Genomic DNA, 22,113 nt, shown 5'->3' with positions numbered 1-22,113 from the left:
ATTATAATTAATTATAATGAGATTTTGAATATTATAACATAATAGGCTCTAAATATATTCACAACCAGTCTTTGTAGAAATATATTAATAATATATGTGTTTTAACTTAACCCCTTCAATCTTGAACCCAGTAAAAACTCCACATACCGATAGTAATTGCAGAATACAAAAACTTAATCACTGTAAGTATAACTGATAAACATTTAGGGTTTTGTAAAGTAATTTTTAAATATAAAGGTATCACAAAAAGGTGATAAAAAGAAGAATGACTCAATTTGTAATTTTAGGGTTCAACTAAAAGCCTCCTGGTATAATCTTGGGTATAACTCCTAAGCTATTTAATAAAACATATAATGCACTCGTGTTTAGTATAATAACCCATTTCAACTTTTATCAATACCTCACAAGACAGAACCCCAACTTAGTTTACAAAGCATAGCCTTTATCAGGCAACACTTTGGCATCAGTTGTTGGGTTCAAGATGAATCGAACAGGGTATCGAATCATTGATTAGGGGTTAAAACACTTAAAACGGGGAAGGACTTTAGAGTATTAGGAGTGAATCACTAATAGAAAAATGGAAATATTGAAATTGTGAGAGAGAACGAGCGAGAGAAAGAAAGGGGCAGAGGAAAATGAGGAGCAAACAATCCTATTTATACTCACAAATTAATTCTTGGAGCTCACAAAAAGTTGATCCACGTACACTTACACATTAAATTCACAATTCAATATAGGACACGTACACCCAATATATTCAATTGTAAGTTTTGATTACTTTATTATATATATATATATATATATATATATATATATATATATATATATATATATATATATATATATATATATATATATATATATATATTCAGCCGCTTCACTCATTTATCGCTTATAACTTCTAAAATATGACGTTTTATATAAACGATGAATATGTCATTCAACAAGAATATTTTTATCTACATTTTGACCTAAGTTTCATAAAAAATGGAGTAAGGTCAATTATATTGTATTTTTATAATTTAATTATTAAACAGTTCCTAGGTCCGTCTAGGTAGTTCCTATTTCTAACAGTCAACTTACCCGTACTCTACCCGTTTAATAATATACGTTTTTTTATTCTTTATTTTAATCATAAAAAATGGAAATATTACAAGTCACGCAAAGAACCGAACAACTTTCAGTGATTCCCTTTTCCGTTGCGTCAGTTATGTTTTAAATTCTTATGTTTTGAATACTTGTTATTATCAAGCTTAATGTAATCTTGACTTGATCACTATGGAAATGTGTTTTAGTTTAAATGACATACTATAAAACAATATATATATATATATATATATATATATATATATATATATATATATATATATATATATACTAGCCATTTACCCGCGCGATGCGGCGAGAAACATATCACTCTGGTGAGTTTAGGGCTATGTACGGGGCGGTTCGGTTTTGAGCCATAACCCAAACCAAATTCGCAATGCAACGAAGTGAGCAGTTTAAAACCTTATATGTTATCGCTAATCACACTCGTTAAAAATGACAACCGGTTGTAGAGCGTCAAAGAAGATATTGTTTCGAATGATGATATAATTTATGAAATTACCTTTGGCTTTAGAAAGAACACAACTTGTTATCACAAATGGTTCTCTCAAACTCATAAACATTTCGGTGTTTACGATCCGATTTTGATAGTTTTTAGATTGAATTGTAAGCCAAAGTGGTAGTAATAATGATGTTTGATTAGCGAAACTAAAACCGAACCAATTGAAAGATAAAACTGAACTTAGTTTAGGTCTAAAAATAGAATCAAATTAAGTTGTGAGTAAGAGCCGTAAGGATTCTCAAATTTTTGAGAATTAAGAATCTAATGAAAGCCTTTTTCACAACTAAAAGTTATGCTTGGCAATTGAATAAAGAAAACACACACATGCTACCTAATCAAAAAGATGTCAAGCTAATTCACTTGTTTGCATTCAAAGCATAAAATTGAGATTTGATACCTTGGCTTTTATAATCCCGAATCTTTAATAAACCCAAATCCTTCATGACCTTTTGATACACCAAATTATAAATAAAAAAACCACAAAAGTACTAAAAAAACATACATTTTTACATGTATATGAACATAAGACATAAGTGCGAGGGAGTTACATTAGGGCCAACTCAAATACATTAGATGGAGTTTGATTAGTCTAAGATTCTAATGCATTAGAAAATTTTTAAATGTGTTGCCCAACTTCCAAGCTCTAAAATAAAATTTCTATAGTGTATTTCTTATTGTTCAGTCCGTTTTTTATCGACCCATTTCAGCTAAAAACTATAAACCAAACCCCTTACAGTTTCAAAACTTTAGAACAATCAATCAAATCTCTTTAAAACCAACAACGTTATAAAGCAATAACCGATTTAAGTGGTTTCACAATTTCAAACCAAATCATGAACACCCCTAGTGCTTATACTTATTTACACATAAACCATAAAAGCCACAAAGACTTAGGTGTAGTATACATCCAATTATATAGGATGGCAACTCGGTAGATTCTCTTTCACTATTTCTCAAAGCCCGTCTTCTTTATTTCTAAAAAAACTTAAATTACTTCAAACAATGAAATGAACAACTCAACTTTCTGATTGTATAAAACCATCAAAACTACAAATCCAACTCAACATTCATCTCCATAATACAAAATTTGATGAAAAATACAGATTATAGCTCTTTCTCAAGCTCCAATTACTTCAGTGGCTTCACAAATTGGCTCGTCTGGATGCCGTTCCATTTTAACGCCCACTGGATAATGACCATGCATCATCTGTTACATATTTAAATCAATAGCACCTATTACACAAATGATGTGATACTTAAGATGACAATATCATTTCTCATGTTTTTTACTATGTATTAATTTAAGTTATAATAATGATTTTCATTTATAAAATTCCAACACATAATATTTCATATACTTCAAATATACCGCTACATATTATTTAACTATGTACAATTATATGGGCTAATTCGGCCACGCTTATCTCTAACGGGTATAAAAACAAAAGAAAAGGGAACATGTCATATGGGTCAAACGATGCTGAAAGTTGTGCAGAATTGTTGAGCTAAAATAACATCTATAACAATATTTGACACACTAAAATAACTTTATGCAAAAAAGTTACCCATTTTGACCCATTACCCAACCTGCGTGCTTTCCCACTCTACCAACAAGAAAGAAAAAAAGAGTGAAAACACTAAATGTTTTGCAAAAAAATCTAAAAGTTACCAATTTCGCAAGACAATCCAGATTTAGAAGAATCAAAGTCTGCTGACAAGTGATAGCAAAACAAAATTACCAAAACATTTCAATAAGAAAGAAAAAAAAAAGTATCACATAAGAACCCTAACAACAGAAAAAAGGAGTAGCAAAAAATGAATAAAAAAATACTCAAAAGCATAACAATATAGTAGCAATACTCCCAATTAGAAAAGAAATACATGTTTAAGCCAAAAGACAGACATAACCAGCTAGCAGCTATTAGATGTGGATCGTGTTCGCATTTCTTGTAAGCGTCAGAGCTCTTGGTTTTCCTTTGCAGTCGTGGAGCCATTTCGATTGCAGCAGCCCATAAAATACCACTGTTGGGGCATTCTTGTAACGCCTTCGCCATTAAAATATCAGCTTCTTTTTTAAGAACCGTGTCGTGACTCGGCTCTAATCGCAGCCAGCCATAATTCAGGGAAATGCGGGTTCCTTTTTCTAGCCACTGTGAGCACGGCCCGAACTTTACTCAGACCGCTCATTCTCTCCTCGACATTAGCAAGTGAGAGCCATAAAGGAGTTGAATTTGGGCACTGATTTAAACCCAACTCGTAGGCTTCTTTCACTTGTGGTAAATTACCTAACCGTTCCTCAAGCTGACCGAGCATCAACCATAGCTTGAAAAATGACAGAAACAATTTCAGCCCTTCATCAAGATTAACCAAATATCAATTATTGAAACAATAATTAGTTTCATATAGAGAAAACAGACACAAAAATCTCAAGTTCTTAAACAAACAAAGCCATTCCAAAAACATTTGCAAAACTTCGTCTTCTTGATGCATCACAAAATTAGATATTGGAAGGATTATTAAGAGTTTTGGCACTCCCCACCAGCATCCTCTAAGATATGCATTCAAACGTAGCAAAGACATTTGACCAGCTTTTGAAACTGTTGTTTTAATAAACTTTTGGGATATTTCCAATCCATAACCCTTTTAACTATATTTTTATTTGACCGGATATAAAACACAACCCAAGCAGACCCATCCACCATTGACACCTTTACCAATTATATATATCATGAATTAGTAAGAAACACGTCATTTTTAGAAGGATCATTTACCAACAAGTGACGGGCACAAGCTGCGAACTTCCAAAGCAGCATCTAAATCCCATCTATGCAAATATCTGCAATGCAAGAAAACATTTATGAATGAGACATTTTCTCCGGTACTAAGCATACCATCTACGCAAAACATCAAGATATTTAGGCTGCAATCACAATGATTTCCTAAGCGAATTTGCATCATCCCATACATATATATGAATAGCTATTCAATAATAGTGAATACACAAATATATATTTATACCTATTTATTATTTTTTATCACAGATGTGTATTCATATATCGTTCAAGTTTGTTATAGGTTGTCTCATTTGATTTATCAGTCCATTTATACTATATAAATCCAAATTATAAATTTATCACGTTTAATCCAAACGCGTACACGATATAGTTATTCTAAAACACGTATTTTGGTGTACAGGGGATTTGAACACTGTTAAAAATGAATCTTGAAATCAGGCTCAACTTCTAGTATAAAAACTTATATGCTGAATCTTTTCTAGACATCTAAAAGAAGTTGTAGGTTCCGGTTCTCGAGCAAACATTTTGTTATATGTGTGTCAGTGATCCCCGGGTTTGGTGTACAAGGGATCTGAACACTGTTTTAAAAATGATTTAGCAGAATGAGAAAATGGGTTCTTTTTATCTTTTCTCATTCAAGACAAACAAGAGAATCAGACTGCTTTAAACCCGGGTTGTATGTGAATATTATTTCAGACTTGCTGTTCATTTTTGTCCAGATAATTGCATCATTGCTGTGATTCTTTTCTGGTCTAATACGAACAGGGGCATGTTCGTGTTCATTCATTTAACTTTAACCGGACACGAATTGTAGGGCTGTTCAAAAAGCCCGGTGGCTCGGGGCTCGCTCGTAGTTCGCACGAAAAAAGTTTGAAAAAAAGCTTGGTTCAAAGTCAGCCTGATTTTAAACGAGCTGGCTCGACTCGGTTTGTAAACGAGCCGAGCCTAAGCCAAGGTAGGTTCAATTCGTGGCTTGCTCGATAGTTGGCTCGTATTAGTCAGGTGCTGTGTAGAAAAAAGCATGAAAGGATCACCTGGTATGCTACAGCAAGTGACCTTAATCCGCATTCTGCAGATTAATCAATGACGCCTTGAACTGGTGTTCTATGTCTGTTTGTTGTGTGCAAGATTCAAAACGTACACCAATGAAACAAAATAATTGGTTTGATTCTTTTTCATGTTTTGTTTTTGAAAGTGACCAGCTTGATTTGTGCTATCAACAAGATAAGCAACTCTCCTAAAGAACATATGAACCCTAGTAGCAATCGCAATCGCCTCGATTTAACCATGTTCGCAATTTTTACATTATGAAGAACAAAGGATAGGATACCTGGGGCAAGACTGGCCTTGCGAGCTGCTACATTACCAGCGTTCTTTGCTTCAATGAAACTAACTTTGTTATTGATTATGAGCAGAGTGATACTACCCACAAAAGACTGCCAATCAGGCGGCTTTCCCTACAACATTTTGAATTCAATCAAGGTTTTACAGAGGAGAAAATGGTAATTTTAATAAAATCATGTATTAAATTAGGGTTCTTAGTTTTTACTCCTCAATTTGCAATGTCAATCGCCTTAATAGCAGCAGCTTCCATAACCCATGATAATGTGTTCCACATAAATCCTAAATACCTCAAGAATTTGCTCTCCTAAACACAGCCACATCATAAGTTCATCAAAATTTAAATACAACCGAGAACAAACATTAACATAATAACAAAATTCGCCATGAAAACACAGAAAATGACAAGTTTTTAACAAAATAAAAAATGTTAAAGTGGCCTAAACTCTAGCTTCGTCAGATAAATGACACAAAGTTAAGGATCAAGACTTAATTGATATTGATTTACTAAGAAAATCAAATATAGGTATAGACTTTTACCTGATTCACCAGACCAGAAAAATGAAAAGTCGGTTTCACAGCCGGAACCTAACAGCTGCCATCACCGTTCTCTCTCTCTCCTCTTGTAGCTCCTCTTTTCTCTCTCTAACTCCATATCTCTTTCTCTCTCTCTCTCTCTCTCTCTCTTCTGCATTCTGGAGAAAGAAATGGGATGATCAATGATAAACCAACAAAAGAGAAATTGAAGCATAAGAGAATAAGAGAAATTGAAGCATAAGATCACATATGGTTGAAATCACCACCGTCTTCACCAGATGCGCCGGCTAGGGATCCATCTTCAACCATCTTAGGGAAGGTGTCCAGATCCTCGGGAATAATAGCTTACGGTGAATAGATCCAGATCTAAAATCTTAATCTTTGAGTAAGAGAGAGAGAGAACGAAAAGGAAAGGGGCGGTCAGATCCATCTTTGATTTGTGTTTTCTCTCTCCCTCTAATTATCTTTCACAATAGATAAGGTTTTCAAAATGAATGGTCCAGATTATAATCCATGTATAAAAATGAACGGTAGAGATTGTGATCCGTGTGAAGTGTTTTATTGTACTTAAAAGGGTTGAGTGAAGTAAGGGTATAAGTGGAAACTGTTATTTTATGGTGCTTAAAAGACTTGTACATTATGCTTTAGAGGTGTTTTAAGGAAATTTAATTGACCTTAAGAAGTCCTTTGGATATGCTTATTAATATAGTATAGATAGATATATATATATATATATATATATATATATATATATATATATATATATATATATATATATATATACTAGTCACTTACCCGCGCGATGCGGCGGGAGTGGTATCACTTAAGTTGGTGAGTTTAGGGCTATCTACGGGGATGTAGTTTCCAATGTGGCTTGTGACGACGATGGTGGTAGTGTAGCAGAATGTGATGGTCGGTTGAGGCCTTCTTCAGCGGCGAGAATCAGCGATTTGCGGCGATTGGTGGTTTCGTGATGGCGTTTGGTGGTTATTGTGCGACTCAGGAGAAAACAAAGAAAATTGTTTGATTCTAGTTATGTTACCTGAAATAGACGGACTACCTAGGCTTTTGTTGGTTCAAATTGTGATACAAATTCACAAATAACTAACATTAACTACTATATTGTAAGATGTACAAAACATAGTCAAAAATTTCCCAAACAGTCTTAGGTTTGTAAGAGTCCTTAATCTTGAATTCCTAAGGTTTGGAACTGAAATTTGTCACAAAATAAAGGATTTCCTTCAATTAGTTTCTTAAGTTCAACCAGCATCATACCTCGAGCAGATTTAGTATCTCCATATTTGGATAATTGTTCATTCTCCCTAAAGTAGTGATCTATAAAAGTCAGTCAGCAAAGGCGCGATAGATGATGCTTAATACAAAAATTAAAGTAAGATAAATAAGTTCGTTTACAGACAAATGGTTACAAACAAATCAATCGAGTCGTTAATCAAACGATTAAACGCATAAACAAAACAATAAATATGAATTTGTACATTCTGATACATATCTACTTAGAGGTGGCAGTTTTTTTATTTTTTTATTAGCCATGCCGCTGCGCTCATTGCGGCTGCCCTCACCGCGCCGCTGCGGCTGCACTTGTTGCGCTCGCATGCTCACTGCACCGATCAAATTTTAGTAAAGTACACGGATGGTAAGCCAGAGACAACTGAGGTGATGGCACCAAGCAAGAATGACACAGTGCTGAACACTGCTGTTCCCTATTACCCTGCATATACCAAACAAACTTGCGATTAGTTTATGCACAGCTATTCATAATCATTTTATCATGAAATAAGGATACCTGAACAAATGTCTCGCTCGACCAATAGTTTCCCTTGACGCATTATGCAAGGTTCGCTCGGTCCAACAACTCAAGCAAATGTTTTCTATGTTTTTTAGGGGGAAGATGGGTGCTTCTCTCCACAGGGCATACAAGACACAGGTTGTTGGCGGAAGCCCGCCAAATTTAACATATAAAGTTTTTTTATATGTTAAATATGGCGGGTTGCCGCCAATAACCTGTGTTTTGTATGCCCTGTGGAGAGAAGCACCCATGTTCCCCCTAAAATGCAAAGAAAACATTTGCTTGAGTTGTTGGACCGAGCGAACCTTGCACAGGCTCAGTTTTTGCATCACAGCCTCAAACACTTTCAGTTCAGATAGATTACACTGGCTCAGTTTTTGCATCACAGCCTCAAAACACTTTTACTTCAGACAGATTAAGAACACAAGCTCAGCTTATGCATCATAGACTCAACACTTTTAGTTCAGACAGATTAAGAACATAAGCTCAGCTTTCGCATCACAACCAAACACTTTCAGTTCAGACAGATTAAGAACACAAAATCCGGAGTACACAACAAGAGTAATTTGCCACTAAACTTAAACAACCTTTAAAGCATGATGTACACGTGTTTTAAGCACAAGAAACAAATATGTAACCTGACAGACTCAGCTTATGCATCATAGCCTCAAACACTTTCAGTTCAGACATATTAAGAACACAAGCTCCGTTAGTTCTCGCAAAGTCAACCATCATAAAAAGAAATCAAGTATTAGTAAAGATTTGATATTAGTTATAACCAGTACAATATTAACTTAAAATAAATTTAATATAAATCATATTTTGTCAAGTTGCAAATATAAAAACCTTTATTCTAATGAAGCAGCGTTCAGCGTCACTAAAGCCGATTCCGAGACTCTCCAAGCAGATACACTTTCTCCGGCTGCCAGAAGATCGGAGTGAGCTTGTTCTGTAATAATAGTGATCGTGACAGTCGTTAACCAAAGGTATAACTAATTAAATTCAGTTCAGGAAAAAGCAACACTTTAATTTTGTGTGATCGACAGCTTGCTTGCTGTAGTCTCTATAATATATCAACACTCTTCCATACACTGTTTGAAAGACACCATGCTTGAAAGACAGCATGCTTGCTTCAGTCTCTATAAATAATTCAGAGATATCTACACTCTACTCACACTTTACAAACTCTCAACTACACTCAACTGAAAGACTCAGACATGTAATTGAGAGATGAACACAACTACGGGTAAAGCCATGGCTGCAACACACGGTTGCAAAGTGAGAACTATGCAACCTGGATATTGCCCCGCCAAGATGCTACTCGGATCTTCTATGTACCCTCAAAATACAATCATCATCACAGTCTATTGTGTTATGTAACCCCGCTTTAAAGCATGATGTACAAGAGTAATTTTCCACTAAACTTAAACAACCTTTAAAGCATGATGTACAAGTGTTTTAAGCACAAGAAACACATATGTAACCTCACAGGCTCAGCTTATGCATCATAGCCTTAACAGTTTCAGTTCAGACATATTAAGAACAAAGCTCAGCTTATGCATCATAGAGTCGACAGGCTCAGCTTATGCATCATAGCCTCACAGGCTCAGCTTATGCATCATAGCCTCACAGGCTCAGCTTATGCATCATAGAACACTTGGGAAATGAAAAAGTATATCAAAACATCCCACAGAACAAACTAAAATCAAAAGTACATAACAATCTATCTTTTCACTATTCCATATCTAAAATTGACCTAACTATCATAATTTTCATTGAACTACAACACTTATCATCCCCAAAAATGACCTAAATATCATAATTATCACAAAACCATGACACTTATCAGTCCCAAAATTAAAGGAAAAGATCAAAATATAACAGAACAAAGTAAAATCAAAACTACAAAAACAATTTATCCTTTCACTATGTCATATCTGAAATTAACCTAACTATCATCACCAAAAATACAAATTCAAATATCACAAAACTTTCAACCTAATTTGAAATAACCGCATCTACTAACAAATCCACATCAAGATTAAAGATAAATCAACATTTAGAACCTAACCTGAGTCGATTCATCACAAAACACATGCGAAAATCCTTCGTAAACCTCAGCTTTCGTCCTTTGAACATCCGTCAATAAGGATATGTGAAGGACAAGATGGTAATTGAACAAGGTGTTGAAAAAACACTTAATGCACAATGTACAACTGTTAAGGCACAAGAAAACACAAACCCTTTTACCCTTTACAAGGGTATACATCTGCCGTCCAAATGTTTTACTTTCTCACACGGATAAATTGAGAGATGAACACAACTACGGGTAAAGCCATGGCTGCAACACACGGTTGCAAAGTGAGAACGATGCAACCTGGATATTGCCCCTCCAAGATGCTACTCGGATCTTCTATGTACCCTCAACATACAATCATCATCACAGTCTATTATGTTATGTAACCCCGCTTTAAAGCATGATGTACAAGAGTAATTTTCCACTAAACTTAAACAACCTTTAAAGCATGATGTACATCATGCTTTAAAGGTTGTTTAACTTTCTCACACGGATCAACATCGGGACCGTCCATTTGACTTCACACGGATCACCATATGCTTTGTCTCTCAATGCTCACACATCTCACAAAACAACATCAGATCTTCTCCATTGATCATCATCACAGTGAGGAAGAGCTTGACGGATGTTCAATTACCATCTTGTCCTGGATCATCATCACAGTCTATTATGCATCATAGCCTCACAGGCTCAGCTTATGCATCATAGAACACTTGGGAAACATCCAAGTGATATATCGTATAGTACTTTATAGAGACTGCAGCAAGCAAGCTGTCTTTCAGACATGTACTTTTAGATCTGTGAATCTGTGATAATACTTTTACAACTGGAAGACTCAGACATGTAATTGAGAGATGAACACAACTACGGGTAAAGCCATGGCTGCAACACACGGTTGCAAAGTGAGAACTATGCAACCTGGATATTGCCCCGCCAAGATGCTACTCGGATCTTCTATGTACCCTCAAAATACAATCATCATCACAGTCTATTGTGTTATGTAACCCCGCTTTAAAGCATGATGTACAAGAGTAATTTTCCACTAAACTTAAACAACCTTTAGAGCATGATGTACAAGTGTTTTAAGCACAAGAAACACATATGTAACCTCACAGGCTCAGCTTATGCATCATAGCCTTAAAGATAAATCAACATTTAGAACCTAACCTGAGTCGATTCATCACAAAACACATGCGAAAATCCTTCGTAAACCTCAGATTTTCACAAAACCATGACACTTATCAGTCCCAAAAATGAAGGAAAAGATCAAAATATAACAGAATAAAGTAAAATCAAAACTACAAAAACAATTTATCCTTTCACTATGTCATATCTGAAATTAACCTAACTATAATCACCAAAAATACAAATTCAAATATCACAAAACTTTCAACCTAATTTGAAATAACCGCATCTACTAACAAATCCACATCAAGATTAAAGATAAATCAACATCTGTCTTTCAGACATGTACTTTTAGATCTGTGAATCTGTGATAATACTTTTACAACTGGAAGACTCAGACATGTAATTGAGAGATGAACACAACTACGGGTAAAGCCATGGCTGCAACACACGGTTGCAAAGTGAGAACTATGCAACCTGGATATTGCCCCGCCAAGATGCTACTCGGATCTTCTATGTACCCTCAAAATACAATCATCATCACAGTCTATTGTGTTATGTAACCCCGCAGGCTCAGCTTATGCATCATAGCCTTAACAGTTTCAGTTCAGACATATTAAGAACACAAGCTCAGCTTATGCATCATAGAGTCGACAGGCTCAGCTTATGCATCATAGCCTCATAGGCTCAGCTTATGCATCATACCCTCACAGGCTCAGCTTATCCAAGCCATCTAGGTCGTATAACTTAGGACCTTAGTCCGACAACCATCAAACTCTGCCATCTGTCCGGCCCTTAGAAACACCTTTGTCTTACTAATCTGCATGTGACATATAAACAAACAAGTAAACATAAAAAAAATTAAAAAGGTAAATCCTAACTAAAACATCGGATGTAGGAAATAACCGCATCTACTAACAAATCCACATCAAACGGATCCCTTGTTCAAATCTGTGGATCCCTTGCCAGATAAAGCTCGTGATACATCTCATGAAACCCTAGATCTGCTCATCGAGCATCCCACAGAACAAACTAAAATCAAAAATACATAACAATCTATCTTTTCACTATTCCATATCTAAATGACCTAAATATCATAATTATCACACAACCATGACACTTATCAGTCCCAAAAATGAAGGAAAAGATCAAAATATAACAGAATAAAGTAAAATCAAAACTACAAAAACAATTTATCCTTTCACTATGTCATATCTGAAATTAACCTAACTATCATCACCAAAAATACAAATTCAAATATCACAAAACTTTCAACATAATTTGAAATAACCGCATCTATCTACTAACAAATCCACATCAAGATTAAAGATAAATCAACATTTAGAACCTAACCTGAGTCGATTCATCACAAAACACATGCGAAAATCCTTCGTAAACCTCAGATTTTCACAAAACCATGACACATATCAGTCCCAAAAATGAAGGAAAAGATCAAAATATAACATAACAAAGTAAAATCAAAACTACAAAAACAATTTATCCTTTCACTATGTCATATCTGAAATTAACCTAACTATCATCACCAAAAATACAAATTCAAATATCACAAAACTTTCAACCTAATTTGAAATAACCGCATCTATCTACTAACAAATCCACATCAAGATTAAAGATAAACCTAACCTGAGTCGATTCATCACAAAACACATGCGAAAATCCTTCGTAAACCTCAGATTTCGTCGTTCGAACATCCGTCAACCGCTTCACCAGAAAAGTAAGAATCACAAAAGAACATGGTAAGATATATAACACTCATTGCAACAACATCAGAACATCAAACGGATCCCTTTCCAGATAAAGCTTGTGATAGATCTCATGAAACCCTAGATCTGCTCATGAAACGGATCTGGTGATAGATTCAAACGGATCTGGTGATAGATCTCATGAAACCCTAGATCGCCCAAAAGAGAGAGAGAAGAGAGAGAGAAGAAGATCTGATGTTGTTTTGTGAGATGTGTGAGCATTGAGAGAGAAAGCATATGGTGATCCGTGTGAAGTCAAATGGACGGTCCCGATGTTGATCCGTGTGAGAAAGTAAAACATTTGGACGGAAGATGTATACCCTTGTAAAGGGTAAAAGGGTTTGTGTTTTCTTGTGCCTTAACAGTTGTACATTGTGCATTAAGTGTTTTTTCAACACCTTGTTCAATTACCATCTTGTCCTTCACATATCCTTATTAAAGTAGTATAGATATATATATATATATATATATATATATATATATATATGGAAAGGTTCAAACGAAAACCACTAGTTATTGTGAAAACTCGAAAACTAATTAAAAAAAGCCAAAAAAGCATACAATTTTTTTTTTTGCAAACCAAATTTCGCAGGTTTTTTATATAAAAAATTTTTTTTCAAAAACAAAAAAAAAATTGTGTAGTGCACATGTGTAATACTACACATGTGTATGTGTACTACACATGTGTATTATTACACATGTGCACTACACAAAAATTTTTTTTTTTTTTGAAAAAAAGTTTTTTTTATATATAAAAACCAGCGATTTTTATTAAAAAAATTGAAAAAAAAATTTGTGTGTTTTTTAGGCTTTTTTTAGTTAGTTTTCGAGTTTTCACAATAAAAGTGGTTTTCATTTGAACCATCCCCTGTATATATATATATATATATATATATATATATATATATATATATATATATATATATATATATATATATAGGATTAGTTTTAAGAGTGAACACTAGTATAGCTTGCGAACTGAGTGAAGTAATCCTGACCATACAAGTGTGTAGATCAAATGGCCAGGATTTGATGTTGAAATACACTAGTGTATTTTACGATTTGATGATGAGATCCTGGCCATACACGTGTACAGATCAATGGCCAGGATTTGTTCACTCAGTTCGCAAACATATATATATATATATATATATATATATATATATATATATATATATATATATATATATATATATATATATATAATGTAAGTATCTATAGAAAAACCCACTTTAATTTAGAAAACCTGGGAAACTCAAAGCTCCCGATGTTTTTTTTTCTTGAAAAAATTTACACATGTTATATACATGTTTTTAAGGGTTTTGGGCAAAAAAAAATCAAAAAAGCGCCGAGTAGATATTTTAAAAAAAAAATAAACAAGTTTTGGTGTAACGCATGTTACAAATATGTCAGATGAATGTAACATGTGTTACACCAAAACTTGTTTATTTTTTTTTAAATATCTACTCGGCACTTTTTTGATTTTTTTTTTTGTCCAAAACCCTTAAAAACATGTATATAACATGTGTAAATTTTTTCAAGAAAAAAAATATCGGGAGCTTTGAGTTTCCCGGGTTTTCTAAATTAAAGTGGGTTTTCTATACATCCTTCCCCTATATATATATGTATATATATATATATATATATATATATATAGGACAAAGATCCGTTAGGAACCACCCCTTATTGCGAGAACCGCGAGAACCAGTGTGAACACAAACAGTAATTCCTAAAAAAATCTAAAAAACACCCAAAAAAATTTTTTTTATTTTTTTACTATTTTTTTGAAAAAATCGCTATATTTTGTTAATAAAAAAATAAAAAAAAATTTTCAAAAAAAAAAAAAAAAAATCGAGCACCAGTTATCCATGCACATGTGCATATGTGTCGTTTCTTTGTCAAATTCCGTAATTCATTACAAATAATAGTCAATTGCACTTTCATTTACACTATTACGTGTAATACACTATCTTTTACATTACCAATGTTAGAAATGCACATGTGCATCTATATGTATCAACAGGAAATAAGGTGTTTTGGTACACTACTTTCTCTTTCATCTATCATTCCATCCATAATACACAAGCATGCACATGTGCATTTCTGTCATTTCTTTGACAAATTCCGTAATTCATTACATATATTAGACAATTGCACTTTCATTTACACTACCATATGTAATACACTACTTTTTACATTACCAATATTAGAAATGCACATGTGCATTATATGTATCAACATGAAATAAGTTGTTTTGGTACACCACTTTGAATACACTTTCCCTTTCATCTATCATACCATCCATAATACACTACCATTACCTCCTACCATCCATAATACAATACCATTACCTCCTACCATCCATAATACAATACCATTAACAATATTTTCACTTTATTACATGTATGTAAACACCATTTATACCATCCAATCAACATATTACATAAAAAAATTGACAACTATAACCAAACCATCAACCACTAGATATAACTAACCAAAAAACATGTATATGGGTCTACTTCTCCATTCAAAATCACAAACTTTTTGTACCAAAACACGTTATATCATGGTTATACCTAATTATGCACATGTGCATTTTGAATATTGGTAATGTAAAAAGTAGTGTATTACTAATGGTATTGTAAATTAAAGTGCAATTGTCTATTCCTGATAATGTATTACCGAATTTGTTGAAGTAATGATATATATGCACATGTGCATGGATAACTTGTCACACCCCCAAAATCCACCTGCGGATAACACCCGCTTCGGGGGCGTGACTGACCAGGATCCAGCCACCAATTATACTGAATAATTAAGTTAATAACAAAAGTAATCCTTACTAACCATAAGGTTAGCAGATATCAAGTTCAGAGTTTAAGGTTTTAAGTTCAAACAGTTAACAAGTAGCGGAAGCATAAGTAAAGCAGTTTAAACAAAGTTCATAGTTCAAAATAAGGTAACACCCAACACAAGGGTGAACAGACACTACACATTCCCAAGCAGCAAGCTCCTTCGTCACGGGTTACCTGCAAAGCATGCAGTAAAGGGGTCAACAATAATGCTGAGTGAGTTCACTAGTAGTCCAGTTTTAATTACCAAAAACTTGTTTCACCGGTTAATTTATCCGTTTATACATGCCATGGGGAGCTACCCCAAAAGTTAGCGACTAAACTGTTTTTCCAATACCGAACACTAAGTAACCGTTGCGTATCCGCAGGATGCCCCGATGTCAATGTTCTATCATCATTGACGGATATCTGAGTACATTAGTTCACGACCGATCCCAAACCAGGGCACGGTGTGAGGCTGGTAAACACCTAAATAGCGCTATCAACTAATAACCCGTTCGCCTGATCCCGGCGACTAATCGGTATTTGTAGTAGGGACTTGAGTGATAGAGTTTCGTTTAGTGCCGTTAGTTGCAATCCGTATAAACAGTGATTAACCAAAAAGGTTTCCCAGTACCAGGGAAGGAAAAGTAAGTTTTGTTCCCAATAACTAGGGAAGGTATGTAAATGGTATCCCCTTTTACCAGGGGATGAGATTGTTATAGTCTCGTGTCCCAAACCACCGGGACGCATGCTTTTAAGTTGTGAACTCACCTTGGGTTGCTCGGTAGGTTTAGGTTACTTGTCAATCACGTTGGTCACCACGTCCTAACATGGTTACCGGTATAGGTCAGGTTCGGTGTACAAGCATTCACGTAAAACACATACAAGTACGTAACATGCATACAAGTAAATAGTCATGGGGTTATTGGGCCGGCCCTAACAGTAACACAGTCAAACAGAACACAGCAACACATAGTCCATTTAACAGATAGTCCAAGTTAACACAGAATGGCCCAATAACCAAAATGGACAGCCCACTCGCAACCAGCTGGTCTCGAGTCGCAACCAGGAGGTTTCGGCTTGTCACGTTATGGTTGCGAGTCGCAACCGTGGTCTCGAGTTGTCACGTTTTGGTTGCGAGTCGCAACCGTCGTAGTCTCGAGTCGCAATCGTGTGGTTTCGACTTGTCATGCTATGGTTGCGAGTCGCAACTGCGTGGTCTCGAGTTGGAATGCTGTGGTTGCGAGTCGTAATATGTCCCTTTCATGTACACGTGATGATGCAGATATGACAGTCCAAATTGTACCAAGAATTCAGGCCCAGATTAGGAAACAACCAATAATATTTCACTAACATTTTTCCTAATCTGCCCATATACAACAATAGATCAAACATTACCATTTTAAAATCTTCAAACTATCTTCAACAAGTTCATCAAGTTCATAGTTTTCTAGGGTTTTCATGTTAATCATAACCATGCATTTTGAACCAAAATCATATATTTCAAACAAGATTGTCATGTAAGAACAAGAAACATATTATTTGTAGCCGAAATCTTAAGTCTAGCAACATCATTTTGCAAGAATAATAAAGCATAATATGTTTGGCTATGAACACTTTTAAACTACCCTTTTTCTTGCCATTTGAACATGTTATCACATATATAGTCAACTTCACAAATCATTCATTCATAACACTATGAACCAAGCATACAAGTCCATTCAACATAACATAAATCCTATGCACAAGGATAATACTAACCGGTTGTGAAGAAGAAGAAGGAGCCGAAAACAAAGAGAAAGGAACCGAGAAGATGGAGTGTCCGAGTGATGATCTTGACCGAGTTTCTTGTCCGGGATTCTTGCTTGGACCGAAAATTTGGAAGAGTTTGGATGTTGTTTTGGGGTTTTCTAGTTGAGAGAAAAATAGGAGGAGTGTGTGTTTGTTGTTTGTGTAAAATGGAGGAAATAAGGAAAGGTGGGATATATATACAAGGGGTGGTTTTCGGGTTGGGCTTGGGGTTTCGGCCCAAACCGGTTACGGCCCAAAGGCCCTGGTTGCGAGTCGTGGTCTCGACTCTCATACACACATATATATATTACATACATATCGCACATAACATGTAAAAGTCACATTTTCATTTAATAATATTTATATTCACAAAATATTACAAGGTGTTCGTTCGGAAAAACCTAGAGTGTCACATTATCCCCAAGTTTTAAGAACTTTCGTCCCGAAAGTTGAAGCAGCCACTGCCAAGCTAGCGTGTTTTAACGGGGTGTCACATCATCCCCCCGTTAGTTTGGAATTTCGTCCCGAAATTCGGTTGTAGCTTCAGTGCTGGGGTTTTCGTTTGGGAACAACTGGGGATACTTGGACTTCATCTGGTCCTCCCGCTCCCAGGTAAACTCTGGGCCGCGTCGTGAGTTCCAACGAACTCGCACAAGGGGTATCTAGCTACGTTTGAGGGTTTTGATCTCTCGATCCATGATCTCAATCGGTTCCTCAGTAAAGTGTAGCTGTTCATCAATCGTCAGTTCCTTAAAAGGAATCACAAGTGTTTCATCCGACAAACACTTCTTCAGGTTAGATACGTGAAAAACGTTGTGCACTGCACTCAGCTCTGCAGGCAGGTTCAATCTATAAGCCACCTTACCGATTTTCTCGGTAATTTCGAATGGTCCAACATACCGTGGATTCAGCTTACCCCGTTTACCGAAACGGACCACACCCTTCCAGGGTGAGACTTTAAGTAGAACCCGGTCCCCGACCTGGAATTCTAACGGTTTCCTACGCTTGTCAGCGTAGCTCTTCTGACGGTCACGAGCTGCCGCCATGCGTTGCCTGATCTGTGAAATCTTTTCCGTTGTATCTACCACTAGTTCTGGGCCTGTGAGTTGACTATCACCGACTTCCGCCCAGCAAAGAGGTGATCGGCATTTACGACCGTACAATGCCTCAAAAGGTGCCGCCTGAATGCTAGTGTGGTAGCTGTTATTGTAGGAGAATTCCACTAGCGGTAGATGCTTCTCCCAGTTCTTGCCAAAATCGATCACACATGCTCTAAGCATGTCTTCCAGGGTTTGGATGGTGCGTTCAGACTGCCCATCCGTTTGCGGGTGATAAGCGGTGCTCATGTCCAAACGTGAGCCAAAGGATTTGTGCATAGCTTGCCACAACTCGGAAGTAAAACGAGCGTCTCGGTCGGAAATAATAGAAGTTGGCACCCCGTGCCTGGAGACTACTTCCTTCAAATAGATTTCTGCTAAGGTAGAAAACTTGTCTGTTTCCTTAATGGCCAGAAAGTGTGCAGACTTAGTCAATCGATCTACTATCACCCAAATAGTGTCATTCCCGCGTTGGGATCTAGGTAGCCCTGTAACAAAATCCATGGAAATCTGCTCCCATTTCCACTTCGGGATTTCCGGTTGCTGTAGTAGGCCTGCTGGTTTCTGATACTCGACCTTGACTCTTGCGCAGGTCAAACATTTGCCAACGTAAGCGGCTATGTGGGCTTTCATGCCAGGCCACCAGTAAGTGGTCCTTAAGTCGTGGTACATCTTATCTGAACCAGGATGTACTGAGTAACGGGACTTATGGGCTTCGTCCATTACAAGCTCTCGTAGATCTCCGTAAAGTGGGACCCAAATGCGCCCTGCCACATAGTAGGCGCCGTCTTCTTTCTGTTCTAGTTGCTGTCTCGATCCTCGCAGGGACTCAGCCCTGATGTTTTCTGGTTTCAGAGCTTCAATCTGAGCATTTCGAATCTGGGTAGGGAGACTAGACTGGATGGTAAGTTGTAACGCTCGCACGCGCTTTGGTATAGTGTCTTTTCGACTGAGGGCGTCTGCCACAACATTGGCCTTGCCCGGATGATACTTGATGGCGCATTCATAATCATTCAGAAGTTCGACCCATCGGCGTTGTCGCATGTTTAATTCCTTCTGCTTGAAGATATGCTCGAGACTCCTGTGATCGGTGTAAATGGTGCACTTGGTACCGTACAGGTAATGTCTCCATATGTTAAGCGCAAAGATCACTGCTCCTAGTTCCAAGTCGTGCGTAGTGTAGTTCCTTTCGTGTGTCTTGAGTTGTCGGGAGGCGTAAGCAATAACTTTCTCGCGTTGCATCAACACGCAACCGAGCCCATGAATAGACGCATCGCAGTAAACCACAAAGTCGTCCGTTCCTTCAGGTAACGAGAGAATAGGAGCACTACAGAGGTTATCCTTTAGTTTCTGAAACGCGGTTTCCTGAGCTTCACCCCACTTATAAATCATACCCTTCTGAGTAAGAGCCGTGAGAGGCTGAGCGATCTTTGAAAATCCCATGATAAATCTTCGATAGTATCCCGCCAGTCCCAAGAATTGGCGGACTTCGGTCGGAGTCTTAGGGGTAGGCCAATTCTTTATAGAGTCAATCTTAGCTGGGTCGACGTGGATTCCATCCTTGTTAACCACGTGCCCAAGGAAATGGACTTCTCGAAGCCAGAAGTCGCATTTCGAGAACTTGGCATACAGTTGCTCGTTGCGAAGGAGTTCGAGGATAAGGCGTAGGTGCTGTTCATGCTCTTCCTGACTTTTCGAGTAGATCAAGATGTCGTCTATAAACACGATCACGAATTTGTCGAGGTAGGGTTTGCACACTCGGTTCATGAGATCCATGAATACCGCAGGCGCGTTGGTCATTCCAAAGGGCATAACGAGGAATTCGTAATGACCATAACGAGTTCTGAATGCAGTCTTGGAAATATCTTCACTACGGACCCTTAACTGATGGTAGCCTGATCGCAGGTCAATCTTAGAATAGTAGCTCGATCCTTGCAGTTGATCAAACAAATCGTCGATTCGAGGGAGAGGGTAACGATTCTTGATGGTAACCTTGTTCAACTCACGATAGTCTATGCACATTCGGAACGTGCCATCCTTCTTCTTAACAAAGAGTACCGGTGCTCCCCAGGGTGATGAACTCGGACGGATAAACCCTTTATCCAAAAGTTCCTGTAGTTGAGTAGAGAGTTCCTTCAATTCTGCGGGGGCTAGTCGATAAGGTGCACGAGCTATTGGTGCTGCTCCGGGAGCTAGCTCGATTTGGAATTCGACCTGACGATGGGGAGGGAGTCCAGGTAATTCCTCAGGAAATACCTCGGGGTAGTCACGCACAATTGGAAAATCTTCAATCCTCTTTTCCTTTTCCTGCGTGTTGGTAACAAGTGCTAAGATAGCGGTGTGCCCTTTTCGTAAACACTTCTGGGCCTTCAAGAAAGAGATAACGCCGGAGATTTCTCCACTTTTGCCACCTTGTACAATGAGGGGTTTGCCAGAACGGCGAGGAATACGAACTGCTTTCTCTTGACAGAGGATCTCAGCGCGATGCTTGGATAACCAATCCATACCAATAACGACGTCGAAGCTTCCAAGAGTAACAGGGAAAAGGTCGATACTAAATGTCTGACCAGACAACTCTAGTTTGCAGCCTTTGACAACATGTGAGGCCTCGATGTTTCTACCGTTAGCTAACTCGACGATGTGAGGTGAACTTAGTAACGAAAGCGGACGCTTAAGCTTCTTACTAATACGTAGAGATACATAACTAGCATCGGCACCGGAATCAAATAACACAGAAACATAACGATCATCGAGTAGGAACTTACCCGCCACGACATTGGGGTCATTCCTTGCTTCTCCAGCTCCAATCACGAAAGCTCTTCCTCTAGCACCATTCCCAGCATTGTTGTTTTGATTGTTGTTCCCAGCTCCCTGGTTATTGTTGCGGTTCTGATTCAGTTCAGGGCAATCCTTCTTAAAGTGCCCTGTTGCCCCACATTTAAAACATGCTCGGTCGTTTCCCTGCTGCTGTTGCTGTTGGGGTTGTTGCTGATTTTGTCTTGCTGGGAACTGGCTTCTACAATCCTTGGCTTCGTGCCCCATCTTGTGGCATCGCTGACACTGGCCCTTGTTACATGCCCCATTGTGGTGCTTGTTACACTTGTTGCACTTAGGGTAGCTTCCCCGGTAGCCACCCTGTTGCTGAGTGCCCTTGTTGTTTTCAGTTTTCCTTTGCTGTGCTGGGGCCTGAGTGGGGTTAGCATCCTTGCTTTGACTTCCTTCCCACTTACGCTTGCTGTCACTAGAAGTTCCGACAGTAGCACTGATCCTTTTGGGCAACCTGCCCTCCTCTACGGCCTGATCAGTGAGTTTGTGAGCAAGTCGAACGATCGGCTGA

The 22,113-nt window shown here is 37.3% G+C and overlaps 1 long non-coding RNA gene across 5 annotated transcripts; it reads right to left on the bottom strand.

Moving 5' to 3' along the window:
* Positions 1-2,612: 2,612 nt before the first annotated feature.
* LOC110870295 lies at positions 2,613-6,702 on the bottom strand. Of its 5 annotated transcripts, none has more exons than XR_004867078.1 (6): positions 6,286-6,702; positions 5,954-6,052; positions 5,735-5,861; positions 5,439-5,514; positions 4,381-4,445; positions 2,613-3,960 (listed from the first exon to the last, which is right to left on the bottom strand). It is a non-coding gene; the product is annotated as an uncharacterized LOC110870295 (long non-coding RNA). The 5 variants fall into 5 exon arrangements; XR_004867075.1 differs by lacking the exon at positions 5,439-5,514 and having other exon boundaries at positions 6,286-6,440; positions 6,530-6,702; XR_004867077.1 differs by lacking the exon at positions 5,439-5,514 and having other exon boundaries at positions 6,286-6,440; positions 6,546-6,702.
* Between the last annotated feature and the right edge of the window lie 15,411 nt (positions 6,703-22,113).

Source organism: Helianthus annuus, chromosome 1 (genome assembly GCF_002127325.2).
Source record: "Helianthus annuus cultivar XRQ/B chromosome 1, HanXRQr2.0-SUNRISE, whole genome shotgun sequence".
In the NCBI taxonomy this organism is placed as follows: domain Eukaryota; kingdom Viridiplantae; phylum Streptophyta; class Magnoliopsida; order Asterales; family Asteraceae; genus Helianthus; species Helianthus annuus.
The sequence above is the reverse complement of the archived record's forward strand: the minus strand, read 5'-3'. Positions and strand labels throughout refer to the sequence as shown.